This window comes from Oncorhynchus tshawytscha, linkage group LG31 (assembly GCF_018296145.1).
Source record: "Oncorhynchus tshawytscha isolate Ot180627B linkage group LG31, Otsh_v2.0, whole genome shotgun sequence".
In the NCBI taxonomy this organism is placed as follows: domain Eukaryota; kingdom Metazoa; phylum Chordata; class Actinopteri; order Salmoniformes; family Salmonidae; genus Oncorhynchus; species Oncorhynchus tshawytscha.
The window spans coordinates 17,515,214-17,526,528 of record NC_056459.1 but is presented as its reverse complement, the minus strand read 5'-3'; the positions used below and the strand labels follow the sequence as shown (position 1 = coordinate 17,526,528).

Genomic DNA, 11,315 nt, shown 5'->3' with positions numbered 1-11,315 from the left:
ACGGCTGCTAGAATCCTGACTAGAACCAAAAATGTTGATCATATTACTCCAGTGCTAGCTTCCCTACACTGGCTTACTGTCAAGGCAAGGGCTGATTTCAAGGTTTTACTGCTAACCTACAAAGCATTACATGGGCTTGCTCCTACCTATCTCTCTGATTTGGTCCTGCCGTACATACCTACACGTACGCTACGGTCACAAAACGCAGGCCTCCTAATTGTCCCTAGAATTTCTAAGCAAACAGCTGGAGGCAGGGCTTTCTCCTATAGAGCTCCATTTTTATGGAATGGTCTGCCTACCCATGTAAGAGACGCAAACTCGGTCTCAACCTTTAAGTCTTTACTGAAGACTCATCTCTTCAGTGGGTCATATGATTGAGTGTAGTCTGGCCCAGGAGTGTGAAGGTGAACGGAAAGGCTCTGGAGCAACGAACCGCCCTTGCTGTCTCTGCCTGGCCGGTTCCCCTCTTTCCACTGGGATTCTCTGCCTCAAATCAAATCAAATCAAATTTTATTTGTCACATACACATGGTTAGCAGATGTTAATGCGAGTGTAGCGAAATGCTTGTGCTTCTAGTTCCGACAATGCAGTAATAACCAACAAGTAATCTAACTAACAATTCCAAAACTACTGTCTTATACACAGTGTAAGGGGATAAAGAATATGTACATAAGGATATATGAATGAGTGATGGTACAGAGCAGCATAGGCAAGATACAGTAGATGGTATCGAGTACAGTATATACATATGAGATGAGTATGTAAACAAAGTGGCATAGTTAAAGTGGCTAGTGATACATGTATTACATAAGGATGCAGTCGATGATATAGAGTACAGTATATACGTATGCATATGAGATGAATAATGTAGGGTAAGTAACATTATATAAGGTAGCATTGTTTAAAGTGGCTAGTGATATATTTACATCATTTCCCATCAATTCCCATTATTAAAGTGGCTGGAGTTGAGTCAGTGTCAGTGTGTTGGCAGCAGCCACTCAATGTTAGTGGTGGCTGTTTAACAGTCTGATGGCCTTGAGATAGAAGCTGTTTTTCAGTCTCTCGGTCCCAGCTTTGATGCACCTGTACTGACCTCGCCTTCTGGATGATAGCGGGGTGAACAGGCAGTGGCTCGGGTGGTTGATGTCCTTGATGATCTTTATGGCCTTCCTGTAACATCGGGTGGTGTAGGTGTCCTGGAAGGCAGGTAGTTTGCCCCCGGTGATGCGTTGTGCAGACCTCACTACCCTCTGGAGAGCCTTACGGTTGTGGGCGGAGCAGTTGCCGTACCAGGCGGTGATACAGCCCGCCAGGATGCTCTCGATTGTGCATCTGTAGAAGTTTGTGAGTGCTTTTGGTGACAAGCCGAATTTCTTCAGCCTCCTGAGGTTGTAGTCCTCACCTCGGCTGCAGTGAAGGAGAGTCCGCATGTTTTCGTTGCAGGCCGTGTCAGTGGCACTGTATTGTCCTCAAAGCGGGCAAAAAAGTTATTTAGTCTGCCTGGGAGCAAGACATCCTGGTCCGTGACTGGGCTGGATTTCTTCTTGTAGTCCGTGATTGACTGTAGACCCTGCCACATGCCTCTTGTGTCTGAGCCGTTGATTTGAGATTCTACTTTGTCTCTGTACTGACGCTTAGCTTGTTTGATAGCCTTGCGGAGGGAATAGCTGCACTGTTTGTGTTCGGTCATGTTACCAGTCACCTTGCCCTGATTAAAAGCAGTGGTTCGCGCTTTCAGTTTCACGCGAATGCTGCCATCAATCCACGGTTTCTGGTTAGGGAATGTTTTAATCGTTGCTATGGGAACGACATCTTCAACGCACGTTCTAATGAACTCGCACACCGAATCAGCGTATTTGTCAATATTGTTATCTGACGCAATACGAAACATATCCCAGTCCACGTGATGGAGGCAGTCTTGGAGTGTGGAGTCAGCTTGGTCGGACCAGCGTTGGACAGACCTCAGCGTGGGAGCCTCTTGTTTTAGTTTCTGTCTGTAGGCAGGGATCAACAAAATGGAGTCGTGGTCAGCTTTTCCGAAAGGGGGGCGGGGCAGGGCCTTATATGCGTCGCGGAAGTTAGAGTAACAATGATCCAAGGTTTTTCCACCCCTGGTTGCGCAATCGATATGCTGATAAAATTTAGGGAGTCTTGTTTTCAGATTAGCCTTGTTAAAATCCCCAGCTACAATGAATGCAGCCTCCGGATAAATGGATTCCAGTTTGCAAAGAGTCAAATAAAGTTCGTTCAGAGCCATCGATGTGTCTGCTTGGGGGGGATATATGCGGCTGTGATTATAATCGAAGAGAATTCTCTTGGTAGATAATGCGGTCTACATTTGATTGTGAGGAATTCTAAATCAGGTGAACAGAAGGATTTGAGTTCCTGTATGTTTCTTTCATCACACCATGTCTCGTTAGCCATAAGGCATACGCCCCCGCCCCTCTTCTTACCAGAAAGATGTTTGTTTCTGTCGGCGCGATGCGTGGAGAAACCCGCTGGCTGCCCTGCCTCGGATAGCGTCGCTCCAGTGAGCCATGTTTCCGTGAAGCAAAGAACGTTACAGTCTCTGATGTCCCTCTGGAATGCTACCCTTGCTCGGATTTCATCAACCTTGTTGTCAAGAGACTGGACATTGACGAGAAGAATGCTAGAAGAATGCTTGAAAGGCAGAACACAGGATCCGCGTCGCGAAAAACATATTTTTGGTCGTACTGATGGTGAGTTGACGCTGATCTTATATTCAGTAGTTCTTCTCGACTGTATGTAATGAAACCTAAGATGACCTGGGGTACTAATGTAAGAAATAACACGTAAAAAAACAAAACACTGCATAGTTTCCTAGGAACGCGAAGCGAGGCGGCCATCTCTGTCGGCGCCGGAAGTTGCAATATGCCTCTAACCCTATTACAGGGGCTGACTGGTGCTTTTTCATGTCATCATTAGTAGGGGAGTGTCACATGAGTGGGTTGAGTCACTGATGTGATCTTCCCCCCCCTATCCTTCCTGTTTGGCCCTGTCCGGGGGTATCATCGGATGGGACCACAGTATCTCCTGACCCCTCTTGTCTCAGCCTCCAGTATTTATGCTGCAGTAGTTTATGTGTCGGGGGGCTAGGGTCGGTTTGTTATATCTAGAGTACTTCTCCTGTCCTATCCGGTGTCCTGTGTGAATTTAAGTATGCTCTCTCTGATTCTCTCTTTCTCTCTTTCTTTCTCTCTCGGAGGACCTGAGCCCTAGGACCATGCCTCAGGACTACCTGGCATGATGACTCCTTGCTGTCCCCAGTCCACCTGGTCATGCTGCTGCTCCAGTTTCAACTGTTCTGCCTGTGATGATTATTATTTGACCATGCTGGTCATTTATGAACATTTGAACATCTTGGCCATGTTCTGTTATAATCTCCACCCGGCACAGCCAGGAGAGGACTGGCCACCCCACATAGCCTGGTTCCTCTCTAGGTTTCTTCCTAGGTTTTGGCCTTTCTAGGGAGTTTTTCCTAGCCACCATGCTTCTACACCTGCATTGCTTGATGTTTGGGGTTTTATGCTGGGTTTCTGTACAAATACAAATAATGTACAAATAATTTCTATATAAATAAAATTGATTTGATTATTATTAAAGCAGATGAGTACCTGTTACAGACTGGGTTCAAATCCAGCGTTTCCTGCATGCTACAACTGTGTTAGCCTTCTGAGCTAATGTCTTGACATTCTTGAAGCAGACCTGTGTTCATTCTGCTGTCTCCTTTTTCTGTCTGATGTTAGTTCACTCAGTTGACGTACTAGTGATGATTACCAATAGGAACTGTCAAATGTAGAAAGCAAAAAAGGGCTTGTCTGTCTGTCTGTCTGTCTGTCTGTCTGTCTGTCTGTCTGTCTGTCTGTCTGTCTGTCTGTCTGTCTGTCTGTCTGTCTGTCTGTCTGTCTGTCTGTCTGTCTGTCTGTCTGTCTGTCTGTCGTCCATGTAATTTCTCTCAATCTATGTAATTTCTCTGACTGCTGTGAGGAAGATGCTATACCTGGGCGAGGGCACCTTTATGGGTAGTGCCATCTTGAGAGCCAACCAGCTGTTCCAGGCCTCGCGGCCTGGTGTTCATAAAGTCGCCGTGGTACTAGCCGATGGGCACGCAGACCGGCGTGATGCAGTGCAGCCTGAGGACGCTGCCGGCATTGAGATGTTTGTCATCAGACTCTAAATCAAGTTCAAGACTAGATGCTAGACTGCCTAGTATATGGTTCTAGTTGAGTTTTATTTACACTGACACTCATAGCAGTCAATACAACATGGAATCCATGCAAATAACATAGGCCTATCTAAATACATTGATAAAATAACTACCAGAACTCAGGATAAGACCCAGATGCAGACAGCTAGAATCACAGATGTTTATTGACCCAAACAGGGGGCAGGCAAAAGACAGGTCTAGGGCAGGCAGAGGTTTGTAATCGGGTCAGAGTCAGGCAGGTACAGAACGGCAGGCAGGCCCGGGGTCAGGGCAGGCAGAATGGTCAGAACCGGGAAACTAGTAAACAGGAACTTGAGAAAACAGGAAGACGGGAAAACATGCTGGCAAGACAAACTGGAAACAGACAGAGAACACAGGTATCAATGCACAGGGGATAATGGGGAAGATGGGCAAGACCTAGAGGGGGGTGGAGACAAGCACAAAGACAGGTGAAACCAATCAGAGTGTGGCAGGAACAGACAAGGGACCTATTCTAACAACACAAATGAAGAGCCCCTTAAGGGGTTTGTGATGGGGATGTCTTGATTTCTGTAGATCGGCATGGAACAGGGCCAAAATTGCTTTGACAATAACTCGATGATGTTAAAAACCTTTATATAACCCTTTGGTTTATGAAGTCTGTGAGAGAGCAGCGATTATTTAAAATGTAAGTATTTGAGTTTAAACAGTGTGAAAATGCATTGCATGTAAAGCAGTCACCATAGTTACAGTATTAAACTATTTAAACACTATAGATAATGTCATCACATCCCAACTATTCTCACTGTGTGGCCTGTTTAAAGTTACATTTGGGAAAAAGTTATATTTTGACACTCCCTGGATGACTATTTAATCATTTGATAGCTTGAAATTAGCTTGAGGTTGATGACAGTCTGTGTTAAACTGTGTATCTTGGCACAGCCCTGGAGAGTACGCTGCTGTATATCTTATCTGTACATGGATTTCTTCACACATTCCATACACTCACTATAAATGGTTTGTCTATGGTAGGCTCAGATCTGTTTCCTTGTTCAGATTACATCATAATGTTACAAAACCAGTTCTCGCAAGAAACAGACAGTTGTGCTTTGTTGAAAGAGAGTTGGGCCGTGTGCAAAGCCTGCACATTTCCCAATGTTGATGTCAGAGGGATGCACTGAGGACATGGGCTATCTATCTATGGCTGCATCCCAACTCTCCCAAGGATGTGGAGTGTGTAAGTGCATACTTTGGGATAAGGGTGGAGAATCGGGACACAGCCTCTCTATCAGTTACAGTTTGACCAAAGATCAGGTGAACGACAGCACTGCTACACTGATGCTCCAGAGAGGACCTGTATACTCTATTTCTCTATTGTGTTCTTTATGTAGTCTGTGAACCACCCCTGTACTGTACAAATATTCAACCTCTTTATATTTTTTATATTTTCACACACCCTTGTTTTTACTCATTGTGTTGCTTCAAATAATTGTCCATTAAAAGACACCTTAACTTCCAAACCAAAAACACTGAACAGATTCTCACAGGTCAGGAGTCTCATGACATAAAATGATCTGTTGTGTACTGAACTTAAGTCAAAATGTAATCTTTAGCTAACAATCTGAATTGAATATTTCACTAGACCTACAGAAATCTGGAGAACACATTAAGTACATACTTCTATTTGAATTTTAACAAAATATCATGTTATCCTCTGTTTTACTGTAAGTTGTAAAAAATATACACTTGACTGAAGAATATATATATTTTTACATTTTACCTTTACAAAATTAAAAAGGAAATGTGAAACTCTATCAACAGAAAGAACTCAACTTAGTACAACTGTCTCCCCCTGTCACAAAAAAAACTATATTACTCTATTGTTCATGTATTTGTTGTCTATGTAAATAATGTATAGCTTCAAAATATGTTTAAAACTACCATGTCAGTGAATTTGAGAGTGGTTCCATTTCCTCAGTCTCATTGCTCAGCTTACCAAAGAGAGTGGCAATGTCAGGCTGTTGTTTCGGCATTTAAACATGACACACTAATAAGTTCTTTCTTCAGTGCAGTAGTCCGTCTGTGATATCTCTGTGTTAAGCAGAGACAGGTGTGGTGGTGTTACTCTCAATTTCAGCTGCTACAGCATCAGGGTTGTACCTGTACTTGTATCCATAGGGCCGTAGATGATAGGTGAAGTATTCCAGCGTGTACATCTCTACAGGGTAGATGTAGTGAAATGATACGATGTGATCTGAACAACATTCTGGGCCCTGGGGGAAAGAAGAACGACAGTCTGACTAAGTATATAAATAGTCGTTTAGGTCAGGGGTTCTTCAACGTTTTCAGCCTGGGACCCAAATGAGAAATTCTGTGTTTTCCTGGGACCCAAGCATAGAAAAATATGCAACTAAATATAAATATCAGTACATTTCATTGCACTTATGCCTAAAACAAATGCAATATAGACAAAAACAAATAACAATGAAATTAAATATCCATATATATTCATGTTAATTTTCCCCATTAAAAACACTCTTACATATCTGTCTAGGTTGGAACTGTTGCTGTTAAAATACAAGAAATCATTTTCATTCTGAACTGGAATAAACGGATTGATCACATCCATGAGCTGTGGATGTTTGGTCAGGACGTGTCGTTTTATTAATTTGTTCGTTATGAGAGACTCATTACTAAGCACTTCCACACACAAAACACATTGTGAGCGGTCCTCGTTATAAGTTTGTATGAAAGAGAGAAATTCATCGCTGTATACGCGTTCCATGACAATTGAGCTCAGTCAGAACTTGGGCTAGCATCAGTCCATTTGATAGCAGCGGTGAGTGATGACGATTGGGAATGACAAGTCCACACCGCATCTTTTTTATTCTGTTTTTTATTAACAAATCAATACAGGAAGTACATGTGGGAACACAAGTATATATACATAATATACAATGGACAGTTGGGCTGGGGTACAATATCACATTACACAAGGACCTTAAGGGACATACATACACTCATTATTCTAACAGCTTTTTTGTTAGTAGAGTATTTAATTGTCTTAAAATACAGTGCAATTTCTTTTTGTAAGATAAGAAAATGTGTTTATTTGTTTGTAAATTTACATTTGTGAATATGAAATTTGGCCAAAAGAATAATGAAATGAATTACATAAAAATGTTTCAGCTTACTTCTATCGTCGATAAAGAATCCAAGCAGTACATCTCTCCGCCATAGTGTAAGATCATCATAAATGTGTTCAATTATAAATCTACTAATGTCTTGCCGCAGTTTTCTTGCATGAATACAATGCCAAAAAAGATGCAACACTGTTTCTGGGTGGTCCTTACAAAAGGAGCCATTTGAGTTGATGTTTTCCTTAATGAGAACAGATTCTCACAGGTCAGCTCCTAACTTCTTCATATAGTGGTTGGCAGGATAATATTTATGAATAATTTTAAAGGAAACTTCCTTAATTTTGTTAACAAGTAGGTATGTGTGTGGCAACATCCAAACTTTTTTCCAACAGATATTATCAATAAATCCATTCCAATAAGGCATGACATAAGGTATAGATAGATACAACATCCTGCTGAAACAAGGTTTGTAATCGCTCCGTTGTTGAATGGACCAAAAGAGAAACAAATCTTTCCTACTGATGAGTCAACAGGGTCAACGGAAGGTAGGCTCTGAGGGTCAGGTCTTGACACGTTCCTGAATAATAAAGCAACACCTGAGGGAACGGCATCTAAAACAATTGCAAAATCTTTAGGTGTTACAGGGACCTTGTAAAGTGATAAGATTTCCTTATAACTGAGTAAAAGACCCTCTGCATTTACCAGTTGGCTCACCAATAGGATATTATTTCGGAAGCAATGTGTCGGAAGAAACACCGTACACCAGGCGACCGTGTCACCGTACATGAGCCCGGCCCACCACTGGAGTCGCTAGAGCACGATGGGACAAGGAAATCTTGGCCTGCCAAACCCTCTCCTATGCCAAACCCTCTCCTAGCCCGGATGACACTGAGCCAATTGTGCGCCGCCTCATGGGTCTCCCAGTCAACGCTACGCCACTCGGGATGCCCCTGCAAATTGATTTTAACAAACAATTGGTCCCCCCAAAAATGCATCCCTCCGTTGAATTGCAACATCCCAATGTGGTCCTCGAGCCAAAAAGTTTGCCCACCCCTGCCCTAGCCCCTAACCCTGGCTCCTACGCCTAGCTCCTAGCTCCTACCCCCTAGCTCCTACCTCTAGCGCCTACGCCTAGAACCTACACCCTGGCATAGACCCTTCATTTGCTGTAGATCTGTTTGCAGACACATATTGTCAACATCTCTTGTTTCTTTTCAATACCAGTGCCCCTTTAAAAAAAGGTCAAAATATTTTCTTTTGGAAAATTGTCATGTGGAACTGAACTAATGTTTGTGTGTTTTGCAGGTTTCTGTGGGCCAGCCAGGTCCACCAGGTATCCCAGGAGCCCAAGGTAGGGGCACATTATCATACTGGACTGGCATGGTGGGGTGTGCGATAATGATCATCATTTTATTTTACCTTTATGTAACTAGGCAAGTCAGTTAAGAACACATTCTTATTTACAATGACGGCCTAGGAACAGTGGGTTAACTGCCTTGTTCAGGGGTAGAACAACAGATTTTTACCTTGTCAGCTCAGGGATGTCAAACTAGCAACATTTCGGTTACTGGCCCAACGCTCTAACCACTAGGCTACCTGCCGCCCCAGTTATCTGTATGTTCAGAGGGAAATTGGTTTTGGTACTATCACACTGACGTGGCACAATATTCTGTGTGCCGCTGTATACAGTGTTGTGAGCTGTTATAACATTAGCCGTGATTAACCATGCTAATCATTAGTCTGGTCTTCTTGTGACCTTCAGGGGGAGCCTGGGTTCCAGGAGCCAATGGGCCCTCGGGGGCCTCCAGGGGATGGCTTTCCAGGAGAAAAGGTACAAACTTAGCCAACACTTTTTATCCCTGTGGGAATTGAACCCTGACCCACACAGGGCTGTAACTGCCAAACAAACACACACAGACCGGTTCAATGACAACATGGACACACACAACCATTTGCTGTTCACTATAAATGTCCTTGTTGATGTGCTTAACATTACTGTCATATTACTGTACACAGGGGGATTGGTGGAGACTGTGGGCGGAAAGGAGACAAGGGAGAATTTATTTCATGGTTCATTTATATGTTGATTGCTAACCTGTGTCCAAACTTGCAGGGGAAATCTGGTGAGAAGGGGGAACCTGGCCTGACAGTGAGTAGAGCACAAAATGCATACTGTTTCATAATGGCACCTTTGTTAAGTCTCTCAACCATATTTTTATATCTTAATAACGTTTTCTTCCTCCTCCCACAGAGAGAGAACGTCATCAAAATGATCAGGGACATTTGTGGTGAGTTAAAACAGCTCATTGACTATAATTGCAGTCGCTGTACTCATAATATACAGGAGAACGATCGCCTTACGGCGAGGATAGCTGTGCTACAAGCCCAGCTTCAGACGCAATCGTTAGGCAAGGGTAATTTCAGTGTTATAAAGGATGAAACAGCGTCTGTGCCACCAGTAAGTACAGATAGTAATGTTAGTATAAAACCCCTCGCACGGTCCCCACAGCTGGACAACTTTCTCACGGTTTCTGGAGGGAAATGCTGTAGGAATGCTCAACCGGTGTTGTTCATTCAGCCGACAGAAACTTTCAACCGGTTTTCCCCATTAAGCAACGAGTCGGAGTCAGAGGCCGAGCCTTCTCTTGTCTCTACTTCTCCCGTTACGGGGTCTGAGACGTTGAAGCTTCCCACCGTTAGCTCTGACAAATTGAAAACTCTAGTCATTGGCGACTCCATTACCCGCAGTATTAGACTTAAAACGAATCCTCCAGCGATCATACACTGTTTACCAGGGGGCAGGGCTACCGACGTTAAGGCTAATCTGAAGATGGTGCTGGCTAAAGCTAAAACTGGCGAGTGTAGAGAGTATAGAGATATTGTTATCCACGTCGGCACCAACGATGTTAGGATGAAACAGTCAGAGATCACCAAGCGCAACATAGCTTCAGCGTGTAAATCAGCTAGAAAGATGTGTCGGCATCGAGTAATTGTCTCTGGCCCCCTCCCAGTTAGGGGAGTGATGAGCTCTACAGCAGAGTCTCACAACTCAATCGCTGGTTGAAATCTGTTTTCTGCCCCTCCCAAAAGATAGAATTTGTAGATAATTGGCTCTCTTTCTGGGACTCACCCACAAACAGGACAAAGCCTGACCTGCTGAGGAGTGACGGACTCCATCCTAGCTGGAGGGGTGCTCTCATCTTATCTACCAACATAGACAGGGCTCTAACTCCTCTAGCTCCACAATGAAATAGGATGCAGGCCAGGCAGCAGGCTGTTAACCAGCCTGCCAGCATAGTGGAGTCTGCTACTAGCACAGTCAGTGTAGTCAGCTCAGCTATCCCCATTGAGACCGTGTCTATGCCTCGACCTAGGTTGGGCAAAACTAAACATGGCGGTGTTTGCCTTAGCAATCTCCCTAGGATAAAGACCTCCTCCATTCCTGTCATTATTGAAAGAGATCATGATACCTCACATCTCAAAATAGGGCTACTTAATGTTAGATCCCTTACTTCAAAGGCAATTATAGTCAATGAACTAACACTGATCATAATCTTGATGTGATTTGCCTGACTGAAACATGGCTTAAGCCTGATGAATTTACTGTGTTAAATGAGGCCTCACCTCCTGGCTACACTAGTGACCATATCCCCTGTGCATCCCGCAAAGGCAGAGGTGTTGCTAACACTTACGATAGCAAATTTAAATTTACACCAAAAAATGATGACGTTTTCGTCTTATGAGCTTCTAGTCATGAAATCTATGCAGCCTACTCAATCACTTTTTATAGCTACTGTTTACAGGCCCCCTGGGCCATATACAGCATTCCTCATTGAGTTCCCTGAATTCCTATCGGACCTTGTAGTCATAGCAGATAATATTCTAATCTTTGGTGACTTTAATATTCACATGGAAAAGTCCACAGACCCACTCCAAAAGGCGTTCGGAGCCATCATTGACTCAGTGGG

The 11,315-nt window shown here is 43.6% G+C and overlaps 1 long non-coding RNA gene across 1 annotated transcript; it reads left to right on the top strand.

Moving 5' to 3' along the window:
* The first annotated feature begins 8,649 nt into the window (after positions 1–8,649).
* Positions 8,650–9,717, top strand: LOC121841458. The gene is made up of 4 exons (XR_006080479.1): positions 8,650–8,698; positions 9,110–9,178; positions 9,461–9,496; positions 9,599–9,717. It is a non-coding gene; the product is annotated as an uncharacterized LOC121841458 (long non-coding RNA).
* The last annotated feature ends 1,598 nt before the right edge of the window (positions 9,718–11,315 follow it).